Raw genomic sequence first — 27,338 nt, 5'->3', positions numbered from 1 at the left:
TTTCAGAGTCCGCGTCTGTGTCATGAATTCGAGGAAAGCAGCGCGATGCAGTCAGCGACGGACGACTTGAAAAACTGCCATTACTTTGATTAACCGTCATATTTTCGAAACGTCGATTCCTGGAAAAATGTTTGCTACAATTGAAATTGCATTCGTTTCAACGGCAGCTCTTTCTACCAGCGACCAAACGTGATGATGAATTGAAAATCGTTATCGTTCTTTTTCGACGTTTCAAGGAACAAATTTTCTTCCTCTGTCAATTAACAAAACGCGGTTCGATCGTTTTTTTTTTCAGAATTACCACTAAACAGATATTCGACCGTAAGAAACAGATCAAATTAGAAGTTATGAAGAACGTTAGGGAAGAGATTACTCGTATCGATGACGATAAAAAGGAACAGCGCGAGCGTTATAATGGTCGAAAACCAGGAATAGCGTCAGCAGCGTAAACAACAACGCAATAAAGGTGTTCGTACTGCCTTTCAACGATTAATTCGGCTTAAATTTGATCGAACCCGGGTCATTAAAATGTGTTTGTCGTAACCGTCGGCTAAATCGCGCAACGCTCGAAAATAATTTGATTAATGCTCGTGCCCATGACTCGTACGCTCGACCGAATAACATCGAATGAATGGCCGCTATCGGTCGTACGTATCCTCGATTCGCTTCAGACCCTAATCAATTCGCTGTGTATTCACGCGCATCTTGTTTATAAAGTTTTCACTGTAGTCCAGCATGGCAGTTATGATGAATAATGATAATTACCGAAAGCGAAATGGAACAGAGGTCAGGCGTTTCGCGGTGATACCTCGGGAAATCATAGATACCTGTCGCTCACACCGAGTTCGTCGTGCAACGGAACTAAGTTGACATCGGCCGAGTATTAATCACTCCACTGACGTCACTTCGCTGAAATATCTAGACAAGATTAATCGTCTGTTTTTTAACGCTCGCAGCTTTATTTTTATGATTCTATCATCGTGTCCTATGCGACAGACCGGCACTCGGACGAAGCCAATGAAAATGAAAATCATACCGGCACCGAGAAAAAGTTGCTATAGAACGCGAAAGGTAAGTAAAGTACTTGGTCGTTTTACCGTGCTTACAGTGGATCGTACTATTCAACAACCATTTCCCTTTATTCAACGTTTATCTAACGCTCTTTGCAGATCCATTCGACGAACTCATATACATTCACAACGCGTCAGGAAAAACCTCGTAAAACTATCGTCAGACCCTCGTTATCAATATCTCGCCAGATTGCGCAAACTACACCGTCGTAAATGGTTACAGGTACGTCGCTTCCGTCTATATATCGATAACAAATACGCGAATGTGCTCACCACGACTGGCAATAACGTTGACGAACGCGCTACTCAAACGTGCGAACGAGTTTATAGCGCTTCAATTTATATACAATTTGAAATTTGTATTTTATGGAGCAGAGGAGATATTAGTGTTGAAGAAAGACAGCGAATAATACGAACACCACCTTATTGCTGGAATCAATAAATTAATTAAAATATCGCGTATCGTGTAATCTCTCGTATTGTAACTCGCGCAATGATGACGACAATATTTTACGTTATCGCGAGCTATACGCAATGTGTTTGTATACGGTGGGACGAACAAGTAGACGAATCGGTAGATCGTTGAATTAGTGGGACAACGGCGTTCGATGTTATCGTCTAGTCTAGGTGTTGGAATTCATTTTCACGGCAGAGCGATAAAGAGACGCAACGATTCTCATTTTCACGGTTCAAGAAGGTCATCTATGTCGTTTGTCAAGTGAAAGCACGGTGTCACGTGCAAAGGCTGCGTGTCGTCGCGTCGAGGTGGTTTTCCCGGACGTAGAAAACGGTTTCAGGATAAGAGAGTGCATTTTATGTGTCGCCCTCATATTTCGAAGGGAGTGGAAGGATGGAAAAAACTCGAGATAAAAAGAATCGAGCAAATTGATTTTTCTTCTCAAAGACTTGGAATCCTAACGCCATAGAGGGAGGAAGGGAGAAAGAGGGAGGGCACCTTTGCCATCGAATAATATCTCTGTGCTTTTATCTCGGCACATGGATGCTCTGTTACTGGACGTTCTAAATAATCAGCTTACTTAGCAGATATAACACACATAAAGTACGTTGTTTCGCTTTAAGAAATCGCACAAAATGTTCGCAATTTGATCGCGCCAAGGTGCACCGTTTCTAACTCGTTTTACGAAAAATTTCGTCTGAATCTGCGCGATGAGAAAATGCTATGCGTCTATGCAGCAATTAATACGTTGCATTATACGATATGTACATACGTGTAATTTAACTAAGGAGATAGATACTAACAAACTCGTTAACAGCAAGTTACGCAATTATACCAAGTGAGAAACTTGGCGTAGGCGCGGAGCTTGTTTAATTGACATAATATGTAATATCTTACGTAACGAGTTTCTACTTTAGACTTGGGAAATCGAAGGCCATTGTGATGTAACGAAGATGAACGCAAACTCGAAGCTCGGTGAGTTATTAAATTTCAATCGTACCTTGGCGTTATTAAAAATCCTTTCGTATCGTATATCCCATTGAATTTAATCCACCCTTTCCGTACCTTGTTTCATTGACCTCCACTTCACGTCCACGTCACATTCCGAGTGACTACGCGCAGTCATTCGCGGTTTTTGGGTCAACATTGAAATCCACTTCTCTGGCCTGGAACTCGAGCGTAGTGTATCGTCGACTACTATCAGAGGTAGTACCATAATAACCGGGATTCATTAGCGAATCGAAGAAAAGATCGATGATCTCGAAGAAGACAACGCGCCATCAACGAGTGTTCACGAATTGGGAAACATTCGAATTTCAGTGGAACTTTTTAGAAACGTTGCTTAGAGGGGAAAGATTGTCGAAACGTTTCGTTCGACGTGCAGCTCGAAAAATTGAAAGCATCGTTGCAGCTGCCGATGACAGACGCGAAGAACTGAATACGAAGCCTTGTATGTGACTAATGATTCGGAATGCACTGGGTTATCAGTAATTCGTATCCCGCAGCGTATGCTGATTGCGTTGCTACGATTGACATTGCCAATATGCTTCATTAAACTTACTTGTAAAACGACAAGAACGTCGATATCGATTTTCCAGATGAGCTTTCTTTTCTTGCCGCAGACGTGAAATAGTTACATTTTTCACCGCACACTTTGATACGCAAAAGTGATGAAAAATTACAAAATTGTTTGAAACTCGTCATACCGCCAGATACGAACAACAACAATTCAAAAATTCTATCTATAATGAATGAGCTCGAACGAGGATGTTGGTAATAACGTAAAAACACGGAAAGAAGACCGAATATCGTAAACGACCACGATTTACATATTTATGGCAATTATTGTAAATTATCTCTCTTGAAATCAGAATCAGTCGACAGCTAACATTTGTCGCAATGAATAAAATGATTTTCTTTAATTCTATTTAACATCGACCGCGTATACCTAAATATTTGTCGCTGACGGAATTTCGTAAAAATCTTTCAGCCGTTAAATACGCTAGCGTACCCTAACTTTACGAAGAAAAAAGAGAATACGAGGATCAGGCGAGGTTGTGTTTTATTCTTTCGACCGATAAAAGCCAAGCCAGAAAAGCAATCGGTATCGCTATTCCGAACAAAAATACGATTCCATTGGATTCGAATATTCGAAATATGTTGAGCAGGGATTCCCGATGGAGCGAGTAGCAGGGAATAATCATTTTTCAAGTTTTCCCGGGAGGTTAACGTCGAGTCCTGGTCAGAACGATGTCAACGAGACTTTTAGCGTGCTCTCGGTCGTCACGGCAATACCGTAGGCAGAGCACGAAGCCACGCAGCCCTCCGCCAAATAAAACAAAGCCGTAGCGACCGCGTGCGAGAGTTCACACCACGACCGCAGAAACGGCTGCCAAGCCGAGCAGAAATGTGTGCAGACATATCCCCGAATCCCCGGATCCCTCGAGCACTGACCGACCAATTAACCTTCTGCACATTCTGGGTCCTCTGCCTTTTCCAATGACCAACTCTCCATGCTTCACCTTTGCTATTCGTTCGTTGCTTCCTCTCGCTTATTTACAAAACGGTAAACTTTCCATTCGGACGTTCGTTTTCTCTCGTTGAAATCTAAATGCTCCGAACGTATGTATGTACGTATCGTATAATAGAAAATTCCGTTAAGTCTAGAATTTAACATACTCGCATAAACCTGATACACGCCGTGTCGGAGAATACCTTGCGATTCGTTTCAACCAGTGAATTCCTGACTCGTTTGTTCTGCGTGTAAATATTAAAGCCGAAAATATCGGATTGCGAAGGGAATGCGAGCAGGCAAGCAAGCACGTCTCCACTTCTGACGTTGTCATTCTCCCCGAGGCATAAGCTTACCTCACATACGAAAGCACGTGTATCATGCATGCATTTTATATTACCGTCGCTTTTTCACTGCGAAACTCAGCTCCGAAAAATTCCCAACCTTTTTTCCATTCTGCGTCCGCAGCCACGCAACTCTTCCTCTTGTTCCTCTTTCAATCGCGACTTCAATCGTTCTCCTTAATTACGACGTCTTGGTAATTCCGGTCAAGTTAGCGTTCGACCCGACTTTTTAACGATGTACGATTCGCGACCAATAACCGCGTAGAAGAAAAGTCAAGGCACCAACTTTCCGCGAAGAGGTATTTTCATCGATCATTTGCAATTCCTCTATCGACGCCGTGCTGGCAAGTATCGCGTCCTGGTTCGACTAACTTTACGACGAGGCAACAGGGGCGAAGCAAAAGCGTGGAATTGCAATCGTAACCGAAACGATAACTCGTTTTCCGTAAGGAAAAAATTGCGGGTGATCCCTTAAAATTATAGAACGTTCGTTTGCTTAGCCTGGAAATCGGGCAACGCTCGCGTAAGCTTCTCCATAGACGACATCTGGGTCAACCTCGGTCGTTCGTAAATATCGGCTCAAAGTCGCACCGAGATCGAGTTTACGCGACCGCTTTAATAAAATGATCGCGTGAATTCGGTTCGGAAAAAACGACAAGTTCAGCCGCGATGGATACACTGGTCTGTGCCAGTAAGCGACTTTCAACGGGGAACGCGGACTTGCTATTGCGTACGACACGGTACACCGAAATCCGGGATTATCCGATCTTAATCCACGTAAGAGTGGCGAGTGACACGCGTGCATGCGGTAATACGCGACGCTAGGGTTCGCGTATGCGGCTAAGTTTGCTATAGTGGTATTCACCGGAAACCCAGTTAGGGCTAGCAATAAACTTTTAGTGGCCTTAGCCGACGCCAGACTTACCGTACGGAATTCCAGTTTAAATTGAAAATTCCACGCCGTGAAAAGGCCGGGCAAACTTCCACGACGTACATTAACGCGTGCCGTCAACTCGCACGGAATTAGAACGGTCGCGGAAAATCTTTTAAGCCGAGACGTGAATGCTGACCAAGATATTTCCTTGAATCCTGGTAAATTGTTATTTCTCGGTGGGATGCTTAACACCATCATCGCGTTACGAGATACGGGTTAATAGTCGCTGTATGCGCGATTCTCGATAATGAGCACCACAGGTCACGCAAGAGACAGAGTTTGCCCCGTGGTTTCGCGCATATATCCTGCTCTTGATCTCCCGATATACGCATTACCAACCGAAATGCATTCGCGACGATAATGCAATATCACGCGAATCGTGGACTACTCGCTTTCATCGTCTGTCACACCCTTGGGATCGGATCCTGCGAGACGTGAATTAAGCATATACATTCGGCGAAAATATATCGTAGCGGTGCCCTGTACGAATCGGGACAGAGAAATACGAACAAACGATGGTCAAGAAAAATGGAAACAGAGAGAGAGAGAGAGAGGATCTGCGAATTCGAATAATATTTGCGTGAATACGAAAGGTTTTATCGCGTGTTCAAAGTGTTGGAAGCCTCTTATTATACTTACGGAGAATCGCATAAGAACAACGGACGAAAAGGAGGGGGAAAGTAAAAACCAGCGAGGAGAATTCTTTAACGGAGAATTCATGCGACAAGGGAAAGAAATAACAAGTTCGATCAAAGACGCTGGACGTACGTCTAATTACATCGTTAAGGTAATCCGTTTTGAAATCCTTAAAGCGATTGTCCACGACAAGGAGACATTAAATGTACGCGGTAACGAATAGCTATGTACCTATATATTTATGTCGTAGAGTGAAATACAAGAAAAAGTAGGAAACGCTGGAAGAGAAAGAAAGCGTTAACTTGATACCTCGGATAGAAATGAAAACGAGAAATGAAACAAAGGAAAGCTGCAAAGAAGGTGAACACCTTAACAAGATAACCCGCTGGTTTGCGTTGAGAACTAAAACAGGAATCGCGCGACTAAAATACATAAAAGACAAAGAACGAGCAGGAATAAAGCGAATACCTTGGCGAATGGGTTCCTTAATGAAAGAAACAAATAAGCTAATAAATAGAAAAAGACCAAGAATAAAGTAAAACGTATTACAGGAGATACGGCAGAGGGAAGAAAGGAAAAGCACAGTAAAGAGAAATCAGCCAAGTTTTGCATATACGCGCGTTGAGTTGTGGCATGGACCGAGCTAAAATAGAATACGAAGGATGAGTTTACGCCGAAGGTACGTTTGCTGACGAGATGAACGTATAATTTTGAACGACTGGATTTTTTTAATGTTTCCGTTATTACGCGGTTATTCCTCGAGAGCTTTCCATTCAATTACGTTATCTTCGAGATCTTTGAATTTTATCGAAGAATTTCCTTTCGATTTCGTCCGCTGCTTTCGGTCGAAAATTTTTCTTCGCATCTTATCGTTGCATTTATGGCCGGTCGATCGAAAATACGGGTTTCATCTCGGTCAATCAAAATATCAAGGAGCGGATAACTTAACGATCTATCATTCACGATTTGCTCGATAGACGACCCATCAAACCATCCATCGCGAATCGATGTTCGAACGGGTTTAACATTAATTCAACTCGGTAAATTCGCGCTGCAATCCAGCGTCGTCCATTTCACGATTGCCGAGCGAACAAAGGAAAGTACCGCACTTGGACATTCACCTGCATTGTCTCTTTTTTCATCGCTTTGAGAGCGACATCGTGCCGCACGGTTGTTAGATACAAACACAAACAGACAGCGATGGTGTCGTGGACGACCGTTCGATTTGTGACAAAATGGATGCAACGGAACTTTTCAGCCAATGGATGTAAAAATAGATGAGACGACGGAAGTGTGGTTTTTTAACGAACATGCAGCGGCATCGATGACATTTTCCAATCAAAAACCATTATTTACCCGACTAACATGCGTCTCCATGTATCGGCCATTCATGCAATTTTATCGACAACGTACAAACGCTCTTTCCTTCATCGACATTGTCGTCTTAAAAAATCTATGATCGCTATTAATCCCGCGATAGATAAGAGAATCGTGAAAAATGATAACCGGATAAAAAATTGAAAAAATGCTCCTTCGAGGTCGTTGAGCAAATTCTTTTCAGATCGTTCCAAGAACGTCGAATCGTGGTCGTTCGAATGCCACTCAAAATCCACTTAGGATCAATGTTCGGCCAATTTGTGAAATAACTTCGCAATGATGATATCACCGACCGTGTGACACATATTTTTAAGCTAAGAAAGGAAGTAAGATATAGTTGAAACATGGTACGCATGTGGTGAAAATAAAATTTACATGCATGTCGTATAATGGCTTAAGTGCTTTCCTTCGCTGTCACGGTTTCTATTCGAACATCGTCTCTTGCTTTTCGTCCGTTCGGCACACATCGGTTTCGACGTATGACGAAAATATCGTAGGAGCCGTGCATACCACCGTTACTATTCGACCATCCACGGAAACGACAGGAAACCTTTTTCTTGCCGCGAAAACCTATCCAGCAGAAAGCTTTCTTGTCATGCGGTGCTTGCGACCCGTATATGTATACTCGCAGCTTTGCTGTCACGGAAAAACATGTGTCATGCTTATGTAACCCTCGCTAGAGGACAAACCGTCGTCAGTCGTTCGTCGTTCGTCGTTCGCCTGTCGAATGCAGCTACGGCAGCGTTAAAGTAGCAGTTCAGCGACTGGCGGAATGCGAATTTCAATTATCGAAACTCGTCCATGTAGCCTCTTCCAGTTCGTTTATGACAGGGGGGGGGGGAGGCGAAATTACGAAACGGTAAAGTCACATCGAACGGGACGCGTCGTTCTATATTCACGCCAACGATTGAAAAATTATAGACTGTCTGGTGGATTACAAATGGCAGACGCGACCAAGTGGATTGCCGGATTGTTCGTTGTAACACGGTCAGTGACGAGCAAATACCCGTGTGCGCGGCACGGTGACAATCGTCACCGTGTTCGTAGCCAAATACTTGTTAAGCGGATGAGATTCCGTCGCACCGGTTAAGCATCGCGGAATATTTAACGATCGATGGAATCCTGATACGATCCAACCGACAACGGATAAATTTAATGGTTTCGCGAATCCAGTGTCTTTCTCTTTTTATTCCTCTTTTTTTTTCATCATTTCCCTCTCGGAGCATCGGAAGTTTCTAAAACAAGTATCAGCGGGAAGACATCGAATACGTCAGCCTGTTAACGATGACAGCGGAGCCTCGATTCAATCTCGATAATCGAAATGTCGAAGGAAGATTACGCTAAACAAAGGTTGGATAAATTGTTCGGACGTAAAGCCGGGTAGAAAGAAGGGGTGGAAAGGAGGGACAAGGTGGAATTGAACGGAAAATCTTTCTTAGTACGATTATAGGGGTCATGCTTGCATTGGCGGCTGTACCCCATCTCGGTCTTCGCAAGGTTGCAAGCGGCTTACGGTTGCGAGAAGACGCGTGCCGAAGTCTTAAGGTGTCCTTAATCCAGTCGTGATCAGCAGCGTACCGCCCAGGTTCTACTCTCTCACCGGTTGATCCCTGGAAATTGGATCGATAAGCTCTTATTCGGTCCACCGCCTCCGACTGGATCCTAGCGGCGTTCGTCGAGTTGCTTCCACGATATTGCGACCGTTATTAGGTTCTATCAGTCGATGTGCCTACCTGTTCTCTAGTTCGATTCGACTCGCTTCGATTCGATGGAATTGTATGTATGTACAAACTTGCTGTCCGATAAGCGTCCATAAACGGAAACGCGCTCGTCCGGCCTTAGCTTTTCTCCATCTTTTGAACAGCAACATTTGCCAACGATCCAGACGTTATTGTTTTCCATGGGTTATCCGTTCCTGTTATTCGCGTCGTTAGCCCCTATGCGAGAAATTCAACATTTCTCACGGAAAACGCTTATTCGTTCTCAATGATAGATCGATCGAAGAAATCATCGTTGTTTTACATCGAATCGTTGATTTCTTTTTTTTTTCTCGCACGAGTAACAACACGCAGGTTTGTCACGGCGAAATGCAACGGACAATGACGTGATTAGTGTAGGGTAAAGTTCAGCTAGACCAACTAATGGCTCTGGTAACACGGTCCGATTGAGTTGCTGGTGTTGTCCGAGTTTGACCTATCGTTGTTTCGCTCGAAATACGTTGCTGAACATGTAAACATTCCTGGATACATTGCGCTGTGGGATCGCTTTTTAACGACTCGTAACTCGAAGACAATGTGGTGGAATCGTTCGACTTTCGTAAAATTCTACCCACTATCGTACGAATTTAAAGAAAAAGAAGAAAAACGAGATTTGAAGGTTTTTCTACGAATATAAAAATTCGATGCGATTAGTCAAAGCCCGCATCCTGGCGTAATCGCTGCTTTAATCGCTGTTACTTGTGCGGTTTAAACACGGTTACCTATTTTAAATAACTCGTTCGAAGAAAGCGTAGTTTACAACGAAGAATTAGCGAACGTCAAGTCCGTAGAACAAATTCTTTCTCGTGTGGTGTTTTTCGCGTGGTAAAAATGAAGTTTGCTGCTCGTTAAGGAGAGTAAAAACGTGGCATAGCGGTGTTCGATGATGCATAGAAATTACTGGACACGCGAATCGCTATGATTTCAAATTTATAGGACTATTATAGTCAAAAGACGAAGAAACGAAACTGATTGGAAATAATGGTGGTTTGCGATCGTTTGGTTTAGAGATAAACGAATGGAAAGCTTTCGAGAGAAACGAACGAGGAAAGAGAAAAAGCTGAACGGCGGCGTCCAAAAGACAGGAGAACGGTTTCTAATAAAACATGGCCTAGCCAGTTCCACTACCAACACCCCGACATTCTCAGCAGGACGTGGACACTATCGGTTTTATTTACTTTTATCGTGTTCCCCTTCTTCCATTCTGTGCACACTATTTCCTTCCATTTACTTTGCCGTCCACTTACTTTCTCATTTTTGTTCCTTCGTCTGCTATCGTTCTTCTTTTATAACCTAGTCTGTGTATCAGAAAGAAGAAGACCGATGAGAGTAGAGGTCAGAGGGAATAAAATAGAGTTTAGGTCTTTACGAGAGAAACAAGTAAGTACGTGGATCATCGTTCGTGAGTAAACCGCGACCAATTCTCACGGATTCGTAATTAGAAAGCTTGTATAGGGATTAAGAGTGTCGATTATTTTGAAGAGAGCTCGATAACCGTTTTAAATTACAGTTTATAAAAAATTAATGTTAAGCTGAACGGGAAAATTACGTATAAAATCAGAAAAACGACGAAACGATACGACGCCACTCCGAGTTAATTTATTCATAGTGGCGTTAAAATATTCATTGAACGCGAAAAACCGACGCTTTTGTTACTTGTTTTTCAAACTGTGTACATCAAACGACTATATCGATTAAACTTATAAATTATGATTTCATCCTGCTAGTTGCCAGCGTATCTTCCGACGTTGTTCAAACTCTTTGGACAAGGATCCTAAAGGAATAAGTAGAAAAATCCGATTTAACGCTAACACGGTACTGTTAACATTAAATAACTGTTAGCGAGCATTTTGCCTGGCAGAAAATCCCCGATCGCTTACAGATTGGCACGATTTTGCTAGTCGGGACTATCGGAACGAGGTCGTTTTCCATAACCGTTAGAACAAACGACCCGCCGATAACGAGTCCCATAAATCCGCGAACGATCGCCGAAATCGACTTGTTTCCAGTTTGCAACCGATATTTCACGGTAGGTATAATTTCATTGTTGTATGCGCGTTTTCACAGTGACGAGCGACACAGTGACATTCGATAAATATGAACGGCGAAATTATTTGAATTGCGCGTTATACGACCCAATTAGTACCTGCACCGTAATTTTTTCGACGTATTCCCTTCCCGTACACGTGTACGTAATCCGAGTTTGTATTCGCGAGTCCATCGTGTTTTCTCTCCTCGCGCGCATCTCGGTGCACGCGATCACCCTACGAATAAAACGGTAACCGAGTTCCATCCAACAGAGAACAAACGATAAATTATCGGAATTGGCTTTAATTCGCATTGTCGTTTCGACAAATAATCTTAATTGCGGCCATAGCAAGATGTTTTCACAATTTCAATTTATTGATCGATATAACGACCGCCACCGCAGCAGATTCACCTTCGTAAATTAATTAGTAGATGTAATTCACTTCCGGTGGGTAATAACGGATTGCGAAGGTAGTTTTCTGGTTCGGCGGTGAGCGCTAAATGACAATTTACCTAAAAGCAAATTCACCGGTTATTGCGGAGAGCTGTGGAAACCTCGAGGCTAGTGGTGAACGCACACGCTGCGCCGCATTCGGTCACATCTGCCCGCGCGTCTCGTCTTTGTCCATTCGGATTTTAATCATCCGCGTATAATCTCTTTCTTTCCGTTTAATCTGCTTCGTCCAGGGAGAAATTAATGGATCGTGAACTCGGTCAGCACCGCTGGACGCTGACTGTGCCGTCGCACGAACCCCATCGTCTAATCTACTAAAATGATTAAAATTTTTTTCGAACATTCGTTAACGACTTGCCAAGGAGCCTGAAGAAAATCCGAGACAAACGAGCACCGTGGAAAACAGAGTTTCGATTCCGGAGTTTGTAAGGAACGGTGAAAAATGGCTGGACGTTTTGATGCATCATCGTCGAGTCTAACCGTCCCAATTTTATACGCGCAAACATATCCTCGTAACTAATAAATCTTTCGCCCCGATTGTTTAGCTAATTCCCACGCTTGCACAAATACCAACTAAATTGTCATCGGTAAGGCAACAAACAGCGTTGTCCTTATTTTAATGGCTCCCTTTATGCTCTTTATGCGCGATTTTAGAATTAATTTGCCGGCAACGGTAGCGGTAACGGAACGTGCGTTACAAATCACGCGTAATTCGCAATAAAGCGTCGTTACAGAACATTATTGTTCCGACAGGGTAGCGGGAATAATTAGCAGGCGATAGCGAGGCGTGAGGGCGATAAATTGCTCTTTTGGGGCATCGCTTTATCTCGTCGGCGACGAATGGAGAGCTCGGATTGCAAAGAAAAACTGAAAATACGAAGACGACACAAAACCCAATCCAAGAGAATTCATATCGATTCTATTCAACGAAGAATCGACTCGATTAATTTTTCGATTTCGCCTGATTTCAGGCTCAATTGTACAGCCATGAGAGACCGTCCTTCTTGTCTCTTCTTCTGTTTCGAACAGTCGCGCTGCCACGATCCTTCTCTCCAGCTTTCTTTCTCGTCGCGTCGCGTTGCTCCACCTCTGCCCTGTTCCGCTCGAATTTCGTCTTAATGGCGACGTAACGTTCTATTTATCGCAAGATAGAAAACTGGCAGAAGTTGAACGCGTTCAGTTAACCAAGTTCCGCGCGGCTCCGTGTCGACGGAAAATTACAGCTATTAATCGTAAAACTGTTTTCATTAGTCGGTTTCTTTCTTTCACGACGGTACATATTGACCGGTCAGAAAGGAAAGCGCGCACAGCAAGGCAATTCCATTCGCCAACTGGTTACTTTCATCGACAACGTCCGCGACGTTTTTCCAGCCTTCCACCCGGCTTGCACGTAAATTAGATATGTGCGCGCGCTTGTTCAATCAATTCGGTCCACGTACACAGGGGAACGTTTTCGATATTCGCTTCATCGATTGAAGTCCTGCATGAATGGCCAGTGCATTCGGTCGGTCCATTCCAACGACACAGCAACAAGATTGCTAGCCAAGAAATATTTGCGTGATTTTTTCTAGCCGGAAACCAGCATATATACGTGGACCTGTGCGACTCGACAACCGTGTGAGGGCAAACGATGCAAGTGGAAATAATCATGGATGAAACGGTTGCGAATCGCCCCTTTCGTTCTCCGAAAAGCGAGAAAAGTAACGGTAAAGTTGTACTCTCGTGTCTGAAATACGGACGATAAACTGAGAAACGGACGATAACCGTGTGCTCTGTGTAGCGAAACTCTGACGATCGTTCTGATCTGACGAAGATCTGACCTACAAGAAAGGAACAAAGCTCAAGGGAGACAACTATCGATTCTTGTAATGCGTAACGTTTGATTAACGAGACGCTTTTCCGCACAATTACGTCATTGCGATACGTCGACGACGATAGGATAGGTGGAGGAAGCGTTGACAGACGTCTATCGCCATGAAGGCGAACGATGGGAGGCGTTCACCCTTTTGTCGTGATCGGATAAGCCGATAACAATGGAGATAATGAAGGTAACACCAAGCCGTAGAAATTATGCGGCGGACTAACTAGAATAGACACCGTTCGATGCTTCTTTTTGTTCTACAATTCGGCTACTCTACAGCCTCTTTATCGTTTTACTACTTTAACATTGCCGACTCAATGTACAGCAGAAAAATACGAAATACTACAATGTTTTCTTAAAAATACAGTGTTTATGACATAAAAGATTTTGATCAATGAACGTTTAAAATAATTTCGAATTACGAGCTTGAAATCTAGGAATTGAGACTATAATACTCTAACGTCTAAAGCAAGTTAAACTTTTTTATCCTATAATTTAAATTCAAACCTTTCAGACGTTACTTGGGCAGGAAAACAAATATTGATTATTTCTCGAACGATGTCTTTCGATTGGTAATAATTCGAATGAAAAATACAGGGAATAATATAAATTAAAAAATAGTATGCAAAGCACTTACATTTTCGATCAGCTGCGGAAGTTGAATCCTCTTGAGAGAAGCACTGACTTTGAAGCATTACGTGAATATTTAGAAATGAGATTATACATACATACATAGATGTATATAAAGCAAAAGGAAAAGAAAAGACTATCAATGTAGTCGTTTACTTGACAATCGGCAAACTCTGACTCGAATGTTACGACGCCACGTACAATTATAATTCAACTTGATGATAATAAACACTGATTCTATCGACCGCATTGCGCATAATCACACACGTTCTCTGAAAGTATGAAAAAGAGGATAAAAGTTACTGAAAAATTTCTTTAGTTTCTTTTATACTTTCATGTATGATTTCTCAATAAAATATTGAATTGTGACTAATGAATATTGTATCGTAAACTAAATGCCAATCACGCCATTTATCACACATATCATCGATAGTTCAATAATATACATACCTTCGTACTTCTTTCTTTCTTTGTTACAATAAATTGAATCAAATTTCCATGATAATGATCGACTAACCATAACTCATCGTGACGTTCATACGATAAAGTTATGTTCTGTCAAAGTCGTCATCTTCGCGATCGATCACTAATCTGTATAAAAGAAGAACAAAAATTAAGGGTGGATACATAGAATTAAAACCAATTAGATTGAAATGAAACAATAAGCGAACTCATTGTCAATCTTCGTTTCAAAAGGCAATGATCAAGATACCGGTAATTCTAACCTCTAAATGCGCGACCAAAGAAGAAAGAATAAGAAAACTTGCAAAGACTATTTAATCACGTAATGATATTCAACAAATCATTTTATAAACGCGAATTAATTAAACAAAGTTAATAATACCGTGTAAATAGTAGCAGAATGTGGTATAATGAAAATCATACACAGCCGATATGCGACACTGACACGTCTTAAGCAAGGCGACACATATTATTTCCTTGATGCACCGCAGGGCGCCCCCCCCCCCCCCGACTCCCAATCTGGTCAGAAAGTTTCGATTCCCCCTCCACTCATTTTATATGTAAAATAAATATTTTATACGTTGCAGGTAGGACTTCTGTCAACAATGGGATTTACGAAGCAACCCGATAACTATTATCATAAAAAATAAATGTTTAACATTTTGGTTCTAATTGAATTTCTTCAAGAGAAAAATAATTTCCTGGAAAGAATTTTTATTCGGGCAAGTGAAATTGATGAGAAAGTAGCGGAAATAATAACAAAGAGGATATTATTGCAGTATAATAATTCGTAATACGTGAACGTACGTATGTTGTAAATAAATTTCTCTGTACAGGTTCTGGGAAAATATATATCTATACTTACATTACTGATCTGTTCGACTCTATCCTCAGCCAAAAGGTTCATTACTTTCCCCATTTCAGATCCTTCTAGAACATCATTATCATCCTTATCACCATGGGCGGTGCGGTTCCACGACGTTAAATTTTCGGCCTCACGTGCCGTCAGTTCTAAAGAGGACACGACGCTGATACATACTTGTTATTCATTTGATTAGTTTCGTCAACGTAATTATAATTTATGTATATATATACATATATTTCAATATTTGCATATTTATCTTCCATGATTTTATAATTATTATTTACATGTTAACGAATTGCTAATATCGTTACTTGTTGTATCATCATTACCATTAAGAAATTACAGATGGAATCCACGCGTACAAGAACCTCCGCCTCGTTGCAAGACATTCTTGGAAGTCACGGCCACCTCTGCCCACCGCGGGTTAAAGGCGGCGCTAAGGTACGAAAGCTGCGAGCGTTTAAGAGTTCCAAGGACGCATAAATAGCAAGCTCGTTTGCCCGAACAAGTCCTCACTCCCGAAACTCGGTACAAGAGGAGCTGGCAAATTCCTCGTTCCATTTTCATCCCAGACAATATGCCTCTCGCGGCACGACGAACTTTCTCGGAACATATTTTTTCGTAGAACGTCGCGGGGTTGGAGCGCGTCTTAAATCATTTGGATCTTCTCCTTCTCGTACTCGGTGGAATATCTGCTCGGTTCGAGAAGCGGAACGAAAGCAGGCTCTGCGAATAAAGGAAGAGCGGAGGGAACGGAAAGAGAGGACATCGCGGTCCAGCGCGGGACGTCGGAAAGGGTTGTCAGCTCAGAAGGGGATTAAAGAAGAACGGAATTTCTAGTAGTTATGCCTGCCGGATTCGCAGCCTGCCTTGAATTATGATCGCGCCCACTCCAGTCTCTATTAAAGTAATAAATTTCCAATTCAATAATATGTCGAGTATCGTCGGATACAACCACTGTTCGACCTATTCCTTTGCTTATAGCCTTGTATACGTGTTTCTTTTCACCTAGGCGTCTCCGTGTCGATCTCGAACGAACTGTATATTCGGGTTCAACGAAATCTACGTGCGCTGCACTGGCAACGTCCGAGGCTGTATACGTATATGAACGGGCGGTCATATGTTCCGACACTTGACAAATTGTCCCAATCCGGAACTCGCCGTTAATCTATTCGTCGTTACCTCTCTGTTCGTCGGATCTTGCACGAAGATCGATATCGTCATTGGCAAACTGCCTAAGTCCGAATATGCCGGATGTGTAACCAGCAGGATTCTGTCGTCTTGCGAAATGGACCGACGACGCGATGTTCCTCTTTCTGTTATTCTTTTCGAACGATTCGCGCGTTCTTTATGACCAGTGGCAGTGGAGTAGAGAAGCCGCTAACTCGTCCTCCGAATCCACGCGTGTACGGATTATCACAGCGGATAGCCGGCCGTTCCTACTCGACTAGAAGAGATTACACGCTCCGAACTTCGACAGTTAACGCCGCGATAAATTATAGACCGTGGTGAAGATCGCGCATTGACGTACGAGCGGTTACGTCACTGTTGCCCCGCTCGCCACTATTATCCTTTCCCGCAACACGCGACCCAACATCACGAATGATGCACCGTCCAAGTTTCCAACTTTTCATCGATGAATCTTAATTCGGCTGGTGCGTTGCTCCAACTCGCGGTATCCTCGTAATTTCAACTTACCAAATATAACTATGTTGCGTTGTTCTGCGATAAATGACGAACAACGGAGTGAATCAAGGCTTGAGTTGATTTCATAGTTTCATTGTTCAACGAAGCAATGGTATTCGTTAACAAAATAAAAAAAAAAAAATAAAAAATGAGAATGAAACAATTTATCGAATCCGAATACGTGTGAAGCTGTCTCAAAATACGACAATATAACAAACAAATTGCGAATTGACGAATCTGATTCGTTGGTTGAACTTTCATTAAGCGAGTTATACACTTTCGTCCGAATAATTACAATTTATTTTGCTGAATCGAAAAATACAGGAGAAGAGATTTTAATTTTCAATCAGAAGCGCAGCGAGCCTACTTTAACCTTGTGCATGCACTATCGATTTTCCTGCGGCCGGGTCACTCGGAACTGTAGCAAGCTACCCTTATAAATTTGGTGGCTAACAATGTGGCGATAAATCGTAGCTCGTGTGCTGCTATAATCTCCGGCTGATTTCCACAATTTCCCAGATGTCACTTAGAAATTCCTCGTTCGCTAAATCTACAACGTTTCAATGACACTCGTCGTTGGACCACTGTGTGGTTTCCATGTAGGTATTAACAATGTTTGTGATATTTAACTTTCTATAATATTCCTGCCGCAAGGAAAAAACTTAAAATACTCTCTCTCTCTCTCTCTCTTTCTCTCTTTTGTAATTTAGCTAGATTCAGTAGACATTCGAAATGGTCAGATTGCACGGCTCTTTGTTTTCGTTACGTTTGCTTTGACGATTCAACGCTGTTTAACGGACGTAAAAACTGTCACAGGAATTTCAAAAGGTCCACTTATAAAGAAAAGCCAGCAAAAAAACGGAATCTTTGATTGTGCTTTGATCAAAATCGTTTCGACCTGGTGAAATGGTTACGTAGCTTAACCGCGACGCGACAAACTTGAACCTTTGAGTATTTCACCAGTGCTTACGCGTTGGGTTACATTTTTGCAAAGAGGAAGGGAAAGCCTATTTATTCCAGTTTCTTCCACTTCTCTCTGCCCTGCCTGAAAGGTCAAGAGAAACGGTCGTTTGCCGTGGACGGCGAGGGGAAAACATCGGGGAAAAAGCGAAATTGAAAAATTCACGTGGTTGCTTTACGCAGACGGTGAACACTCAACACAAACTGCCGGCTTGAAAGTGACTGGTAGCCGATCTTACTTGCCGCCCGGATTCGAAGATCTTTTGAAAAATACCCGATGTAATAACCGACACAATGAAACTGAATTTACGTAGAAATTTCGTAAAAACTGTTTTGAAACGAGTCGGTCGAAAATATTCGTAAGAACGAATCTGCGATAGTTTCCATTTTCGCTAACATATTTCGATGATATATTTAAAGGGCTCTAGTTATATTTAGTTTCCATGTTTTAAAGACTCGACTGTGTCATAGTATATCAACTCAATTAGCGATGTCACGAGACATCGGTATTTCGTTCATCGCGCGTCTCCTTTCATCGAAATTTCGAATCACGAGCAGAAGATTCGCCAGTCACGCTAATACGACTAACTGTCGCACCCTGTGTACTCCTCCTACGTTGGTTACGTCACTTACGCAAATCACGCGCGGGCTCATTTCAGATTAGATGGTATATTTCAGTGCTTTTTTCCTCTCAGTCTTTGTCGTTATCTTGGTTGGATTTTCAGAGTGCTTGGCACTGCGTGCCAACATTCTTTATCTCTCATATGCACACCGTGTAAACCGCTTCTGTAACATGATTCGTTTTAACTTACGTACGCCGTCCGAATTTAACCGCAAGGAAATTGAGTCGTGTTTTCAAGCTTATTTTTCCTTACTTCGTTTCCTTTATGAAACGAAAGTTTCACAGAGATAATGCATTTGCTGGAAGAAAATGCTTAACAGGATTATTCAACACCGCATCTTCGGTTGTGTTTAACGAAAAGGCTTTCGTTCAGCCTTACGCACTCTATATCGCTAACACGAATGAATTTCAGCGATTTGTTTCCTCGAGAAATTGACAAGCCTGTCTACAATTTACAAACTTTGATCACGGACTAACGAAGGGAAGAAAAAGGATGTTGTAAAGTAACGAATCGAGAGGATTCTGAGCATCCGACCTATCTGTTACGAGAGCGCAAAAATGAAACTGTATATCGTTTGAACCAGTCGCAGCTCACAGTCGTCCGACAAGCTACCGGATTACCATAATGCCAAAGCTTTTCTTCTTATCCGGCACTTTTAAAGCAACAGTCGCAGGAACTCTGAGAAGATACAAAGGCCGGCGGGAGGGGGCCGGTGAATAAAAGAGAAGGGAGAAAAAAGCAGATTCGACACTTCACTTTGTTCTCGTAATCCATTTCTGTTTCGCCATTCTGTTCGAACCAGAGGATCGGAAGATCAAGCAACATGGTGACAAAATTGCCTCGCCGAAGCGATAAAGATATTTCTTGATAAATGGCGAAAGGACGTACGCTCGGGAATTCCTACCTCGGGAATATTTTGCCCATAATCCGGCTGAGATCGTTCGCGACGTCTCATCCTTCGTGTCCCTTTAGCTTTTCGTAATTTGCAAAAACTTGGTAGCAAATGCCGCGTAGTCGGTTGCCGGAAACGATCGAAAAAGTTCTCGAACATCGCGGAACACGCCCCCGTTAAGGAGACCGTGTACAAAACCATACGCGTAAAAGAGCTTCTACTTTCTTCGTTGAACGCGATTTCCTGCAACGATCGGAAAACTACGAAGGACGAATACTGGCGTGTTCGAGAATCGATAGCTCGTTAACCGGCATAAAATACTCGCATACTACGAAAAAAAGCAGTGACACTTAACATTAAAACGCTTACCACCGATATTTAACGAGATTTCTCGTTTTACGTCGAACTGCTACTTATCCTTGAGGAGAGATACATTTCGAAATAGCAGCTGAGTAGCGGTGTTTGCATTGTAAACTCGTAAATTGCACGGCGGAAAGATCTTGAAGCAAAGGACGAAGACTTCTTCCGGTCGAAGAAACGTTCTACTAGCTAGGAATCTAGTCGGTTAATTAAAAGTGGAAATGACTGTCTAGTGATTCTAGCGGTGCAAAAAATAGCCATACCTTGATTCACGGTCGTCAACCACGAAATTACTTAACCGAGCGAATCACTCGGCTGCCGACAGACTGAGGTTTCTTCGATCGAATTAAACAGAGGGCTATGCCATTAATTACGCCTTGCTCGTAGCGCTGTCTCGCCCCCTTCGCATCCTCCAGCTCAACTTGGCCAATGCTTCGTTTCACTGTTTCCGACATCGAGAACCTTGTATTAATATTAATATCTCAGATGGCAAACGTAACTATTAATCAGCGTCGTATTAACGATAAGATATGCAATTTTATTTTCGAACGTGTATAAACAAAGACGATTGAACCGCTATAATCGAGTAACGTTATCTACCGAAAGAAATCGGCCAGGTGACACGGCTTCCTCTGTGATTATCAAACGATTGATTCAAAGCTGTACCGCCATTAGTCCGAGCTGAACCGATTGAAACACGAAGGAGATAGGAAACGAATCGGAGAGATGTCCGTCGAAACTCTACTTAACGTAAAGTGGATTAGACGAAGGCGAGGGAAAGAAGTTAAGTCTAGCCAGCTACCAACGAACTCCTCTGTGGTAAAAATCTCGACCAACTCCTCCACTGTTGATAAAAACTGCGAACAGTTTTTTTGCGTAATTAAAAGAATAATTTTGTTTGGCATCTTCTCAAGGCAAGTCTTATCTGTATAGTTCAGTTAAATTAAACAACCGCCAGTGCACCAAACTTCGCTCGGATTCTCGCAGAAATAAGGTTGCACGTGCACGAGTTTAATCGTAACTTATTGTCAGAGAATGAAATTACCACGTTACCATGTTTCATCGGTCTTAAGGAGTTTGTCAAACAGTTTCCTTAATCTTAACCTACGTTTCGACACCTAATCCGTTCATTGCGTCGGCTCTTTTCTCCCATTGGATTTACACGTCTTTTGCGTACGATACTGGCTCACGTTTCAGTTTTCAGCGCCTATCAACCGCTTCATGACTCGTATTCGTCTAATCGCAAAATTCCTGTTCACGTTTCGTTGCTCCGAAATTAAGCGGAAATTCAATCGAAATTCAATCCTCCGCTAGGTAAACGAGAGATCGCTAAATAGGCAGATGGAAGCTGCATAATGTTGCGTCGGTGGTGTATACTTGCGATTTCCGAAGGTTTCATCTTCTTCTTTTTTCAATGTTTCTGCCAACGCACATCCATGATTCCAGTTACGAATATATCGACATTGATTTCGTTAAAACGATAAGTCTGGCTATTACCTGCGATCCTGTATGCGTATAAATGTTTTACGAGTCGAAACTGTTAACCGTTGCTTCGATTTACATAATACAGAGATTATCGCGCCAACCGTCTCAAAAGGTGGTAAATTAATTACCACGCTAGACCGCGTTTTACGGTCGTTGAGATCCAAGCGATATTGTATAAGCTGCCTGCGAATACCGTGATCATTCTTATCGCGTTATCTTCGTTAATGGCTGTACCAAGAAGCGATTAACCTTTCCGAGTTCGGCAGCGATACGTTCAGGATTTTCGAGAATTTCCCGTTAACTCGACAGTCCTTCGAGATTAAAAATTTTCGAAAAGACACGAAGAAATTGCGGAAGACGTAAGATTGTGAAACCCGGCGCGAATCTCCTCGGTAGCAGACTGTAACTGAATTATATCTGACAAACTATGTTCGTCGGCGCTCGTCCTTTTAGCGAGAGAAATTAATTATTCCACTTTTCCTTCTCTTCGATCGTTAATGAGCTTCGCGTGAGTGGAGTGCGAACACTTTAAGCTGCCATAACGAGCAGTCTTCCGGCTCGCTCGGTTTTCATTCGTCCCCTTACGGTCTTGCCGCAACCCTTTCGCGCCGGCCTGCTCGCGCACGCATATATGTATGTATGTACACCACATGCCGCGAGGTAAGCCGCGCACTTGCCACCTTCACCACCTAAGTATGTGTGGCCAAGATATTTTCCAGGCAGCTCGTTCACTTCGCTAGTTTTCTCTTTTTTTCCAACCTACCGTTTTTTCTACACCGTCCCTGGCACACGGTTTTATTCCCTGACCGACGAAAGCCCTTTTATTTCGTCCATAATTCTAGCCTCCTCGACTGCTTCACCTTTATTTATTAAATAACACGGTCAAACGTACGAGTCGAGCTCATCCTACTTGGAAATTGGTCGAAACTATTACGTTTCCCACCTTCACCGACATCTTGGTTCCGTTTAGAACGTAAACTGTACGAATCGTCCGACGAATTGCACTCGTTCCAAGGGAATTTCGAACATCAAGCACCTGCTTTGACTGTTGAGAACGTTGAATGATATCGTCTTTAAACGAAACAAATTTAATACGGCTTGATTAAGGCTCTTCTCGTTAAGCGATATTTATATTTCTGTTTTCAACAGGATTTTCGCTGGTCGGGTTAAATCGAATCCATCGATTCGTTTTTTGGAAATTTGTCCTTCCAGGCATTCATGGGTACGTACTCCTTTCTTTTTTCTCTTTTTCTTCTCTTTTCGTGTTCGAATTTACGAGAAACGCGATGAATTTGATTTCTTTTTCTATTCAAAACTAGCAGCAATTGATGAAATAGCTGCCAGCCATTAAAATGTTTTTAAACGGCAGTTTCTATCTCGTTGAAATTTTTCGTTGAAATATCGCGATTCGCGTTGACTCAGACCGAGAATCAAGGAATTACTTTCACCTTTCACTCAAATCAAATATCTGTCACGTGGATGAAACGTTAATCAAGCGATCGATTTATTTGTAACGTCGTTTGCAGTCGTGAACGCGACGAGCAAGGAGAAACGAACAAATTGCGCTATTGTCGTGGTCGAAAAGATTCATTTGCAAGAAAATAATGCGCTGCTGAACTTCTACAATGAGCCAATCGACGATCAGAAAAGTATCCATTCGCGTGTTTGTGATACCGATGAAACGACGACAAACGTTCATTGCGAGTAAAATATGACAGGGAACGGAGAAAGTGTTTTGTACGAACAATTTGTTCGATAAACACCGCTAACTGTTAGACCAATAACCAACATTTGTAATGTCAATATCTATTTACTTCCGTCAGTGATACGGCTATATGTATGCCGATCGACGCTTTCGTCGCGTGTATCGAACAAGATTCATCTATCAGCATTTTACGTGAAACGTAGGTAAATGTGGGAAAAGATCGGTGTCCTTCTCCAACTGATCGGAAGATCGCTGGTGTCGCGAGAATTATCCTTAAAAGCGAAGCTTGTCAAAGCTGCATCGAAACGTGCGTTATGTTCGAAACTGTCGTCGAATAACAACGGGAAGCTGGGACAACGGTTTCGGTAATGGAAAACGCGTCAGGATACATCGGCCGTTAATTAATCGTCAGAACGGGCGCGTTCGGACGTAAAATTCCGGGACGAAGAAGCCGTGCGAAATAAATTTACCTTTATTTTATCTGCTTAGTGTGCTGCGGGCAACGTCTGCTCGCACGCCCAACTAAATCGAATGTATCGGAATGATCGGTATACATCCGACAGCCCGATCAAACCACGGCATTCCGTCGCAGTTCAATCGCTTTTGCCTCGTCAAAGTGGATTTGAAACTCGAACCGGTCCGTGCATCCGCGTCGAACTTGTCGCTCTTTTTTCGTACGCATCCGAGCCGCGAGCTCGATTACGTCAGCTTTAATTCAGGTTCGTGCATCCAAGCCACGGCCCACTAATTCCTGCGTTCGTACCTCTGATTTTCCACTATTTTTGTTCCCCGAATAAAACGTAAAACAGGAGTAAACTCCCGTCCTCTCCAACGGCAATCTCGCCCGCAAATTTCGCAACGTTTCACCATGTTTCGAATGATTTCGCCTGGAAATACACACCCGGATACATTTTCTTCCATAATTTTCCGACTTATTACAATTTCCTCTGTAATAATTTCATTCCGCAACGTTTGTCCATGGAACGCCGCACGGTACCGCACCGCCCCGCCTCTACCTTCCTCTACCTCATTGGGTCGGAGAAACGGCATTAGGGGTAAATGGTATTTCGCTCAACGAGAATATCACACCGCAGACGACTCCTTGCTACAGCGTCGTGAAAGGGTAACGATTCGTCGAGGTAGATTCGCGAGGGTAGACGGATGAAAACGCGAAGTAAACGAACGAAACGAGTAAATAAGGAGAAGCTTCAAACACAAAGCCTTATAATTTATGGCGGTCCTTTAATATCAAGACGTTTCCCTGGCGTGCTAGAATTTCCAGCGAGCGAACTAGACGAGGCGACGATGCGATGCCATATCGTGGGCGTAAAAGAGAGAAAGGAGCGGCGGAGAAGAGGAGGTGGGGCGCGCGGGGAGGAAAGGGTTGACAGAGGATGGTGCGACAATGCGCGATATACCAAAAAGAAGAATAGGGTGGAATCGAGAGAGACGGGGGGCCCGAGAAAATCGCAAGGCGCCTAGGAATGTCTGGGTAAGCGGAAGCGAGGTTGAAGAAAGACATTGGGAAGGAGAAAGAAAGCACGTTTAAGCGAGGAATGGAAATGCCGGATTGGCGGATGCTGATGAGAGACGTTGCCGAGGCAGTCTGAAAGCGCAGCGAGAATGAACTTAGCAGCTATTCGGTCTGTGAATTTTGAAAACACTTCTTGCTTAAACCTCAGCCGCCAAGCGAAATGGTGGTGCGCGCCACTGCCGCTGAAGAACGAAGAATAACAAGGTACTTTCTCCTTTCGTTAGCTTTACATTTTCACAGGCATTTGGAGACGAAATTGCCGAGTCGAGTGAGGTAGAAGCGACCGGCACGCTCTGTGACTCGTGTCAATGTGTTTTCCCTATTTAAATCGTTAGAACAAACAGGAACTTCTCGTTTCTACGATTAACGAGCGAAAAGGAAGAGAGAAGGAAAGAAAGAAGGAAAACTTTCTCTGCTCTGTCGTATTGGACGAAATATGTACTTCGAGCGTTGCTCGAATCTTTCATAAATACGCTGCATCTTAATACGGACGACGAACTCGATATACAAGAACCGAGGCAACGCTAAAATCAAACGCGAAACGCTTTAAATTTGAATATACGACAAGGACGAGCGGCGGGAAACGGACGTAAAATGTTCAAGATCAAAACTTATCGAGACTAGATTCTTCGCATATAAAAGAGTAGGTAACGAAGATACGGTTATATACGACCTATACATACCTATATGTACCTACACACTCGTGTATACAGAGAGCAGAGTACTAGTATGTTAAAACCAAGTTTACCTCGAGCACGTTCGTTGTATATGCAAATAAACGGCTCGTTGAAATACGCGAAACACGAAAGATTCGTTTCGAATGTTCTTCTCTGTATTCATATACATTCCCGGCTCTGTCTTCCTATCGTAGCTTACAAAACGCCAAGTTGCTTTAATTGCGAGAACATCTATTTTCTAAAACAACAGACAATTCTACTCGTGCCTGGAAACTTCGAATTCCGACCACTTGTCTTTCCGAGATCATCTTGGATCTTCTTTTCGAGATCACCTCGCATCATCTTTTCCAGACCACTTCGGATTATCTTTGATAAGTCAGTTAGTCTACCGCACTAGTTGGAAATCAAGCTTGATCACAAGCTTATTTAAAAGCAGTCAGGAAATTGGACATTACAAATTGTAGACTGGTCTCGCTTATTAACGCAATGGCTAAGATCTTTCAGTCGATCATCACTAGGAAATTAGCTCGACACGCCTCTCGATATATAGCTATAGAGCAACGCGGGTTTATATCTGAGCGTTTTACTGTTCTACGAACTTTGTGGCATTTTCTAATTTCATAGCAGCCATACTTGATAGAAATAAGGAGATCGATGTTGTCTATATCGACTTCACGAAGAAATTTGGTGAAGTTCACTCGTCGTTCGTTAGCTACTGGTAAAGAAGCTTGCAACGATGGGCTTCTCGGGAATCCTACTTAAATTTATTGAAAGTTATATACGGGTGTATTCAATCTGTAAAGGTGCACGGTTACTTGGCCCCCGGCGTTTGTGTCGGGTCTGGAGTACCTGGGTTAGGTTCTGGTTAGGGTTCTCATCTGGTACCATTACCTCTCATGGTGTTCGTTAATAACATAAGTAATGCTATTACGAATAGTAGCTTTTTACCCTGTGCGGATGATCTGACAATATACAACCTTCAAGTCTGATGTTTGCTCATCGGCTTATCCTACCTACCCATTCGTAAATCGAGATTCGGTAATAATAATATCATCAACAAAATTTGCGTCGAATTATAAGAAGATTGTATTCGTGAACCAACGTAAAATTGCCTTCTGTGCGAAACTGATATGATCGTGATGCCGTATAATCCTGTTTGCGTAAAATTTTGTGAAACTTTATACAGTATGCATGGGACTCTGACTATCCATCCTGTTGTGCTTGTATTATTTTACTATATTGTAAAGAGGAAACCCATCCGTTAATAACGTTTATTATTGGTCTCGAGAGCCAACTGATTCGAGAAAGTATCAAACGGAAATCGCATTTGTGTCCAACGCGAGCTATGTATGTACCTAACTCGAGCCGAAGGCGAATTTCGATTTCGATCGCGTGCCGCCAAGAGTGAAACTTCTTTTTTATTGTGGCAGAAGTAAGTACATTGGAACGGCTCTGGAAGTAGCAGGAACTATCGATGGAACGAAATGAAATTTTTAAAACTACCAACCTTAAAAACGCGTCAACCGGACCGAGCGGTAAAGTAGTCGAATTCTCTCGTTGAAACTCAGACGTTCCGCGTTTCTCACGGCGATGTTAATTAACGTATTACCGCGGAGATGCAGTTAATTCAATTCCCTGGTCGTTGGAAGGATCCCCAATAAAGCAAAGCGAGCCGGAGAAGCGGAAACAGCGTCACTTGCATTCCCTCGGATAAAACTTTTTTACTTTATCTTACTGGATTCGATATAAGGCAGGAATATTAACGTGCCGCTACTTCGACGTTAATATTCCTCGGCGTTTCTTCTTCACTCGCTTCTTCCGTGATTTCTTTCCATCTCGCTCTTTTTCGTTGTTCTCGCCTCGGTTAAATGCACGTTCTTTCTACCGCTGTCATTTCAAATCTCGCAGCGGATCTCCTCTGCTGGATTTCCTCGATCGTGAAACGACGATCGATCGCTCGATCTAATAAAATTTATCCTTGCGACTTGACTTAACGTTTATGCGTTCTTCGAGACGTGGTTTCGCGTGA

At 42.8% G+C, this 27,338-nt stretch overlaps 2 long non-coding RNA genes across 4 annotated transcripts; one reads left to right on the top strand and one right to left on the bottom strand.

Annotated features, from left to right (window-relative positions):
- Positions 1-740: 740 nt before the first annotated feature.
- On the top strand, positions 741-16,319 carry LOC143303581 (uncharacterized). Of its 3 annotated transcripts, none has more exons than XR_013060058.1 (6): positions 741-1,071; positions 1,170-1,293; positions 15,110-15,325; positions 15,447-15,590; positions 15,733-15,828; positions 16,013-16,319. It is a non-coding gene; the product is annotated as an uncharacterized LOC143303581 (long non-coding RNA). The 3 variants fall into 3 exon arrangements; XR_013060059.1 differs by adding an exon at positions 2,445-2,502 and having other exon boundaries at positions 15,733-16,319; XR_013060057.1 differs by having other exon boundaries at positions 15,733-16,319.
- LOC143303582 (uncharacterized) lies at positions 14,121-15,464 on the bottom strand. The gene is made up of 3 exons (XR_013060060.1): positions 15,388-15,464; positions 14,511-14,651; positions 14,121-14,332 (listed from the first exon to the last, which is right to left on the bottom strand). It is a non-coding gene; the product is annotated as an uncharacterized LOC143303582 (long non-coding RNA).
- Positions 16,320-27,338: the final 11,019 nt, after the last annotated feature.

Source organism: Bombus vancouverensis, chromosome 14 (assembly GCF_051014615.1).
Source record: "Bombus vancouverensis nearcticus chromosome 14, iyBomVanc1_principal, whole genome shotgun sequence".
Classification (NCBI taxonomy): domain Eukaryota; kingdom Metazoa; phylum Arthropoda; class Insecta; order Hymenoptera; family Apidae; genus Bombus; species Bombus vancouverensis.
This window is presented reverse-complemented; position numbering and strand designations above follow the sequence as displayed.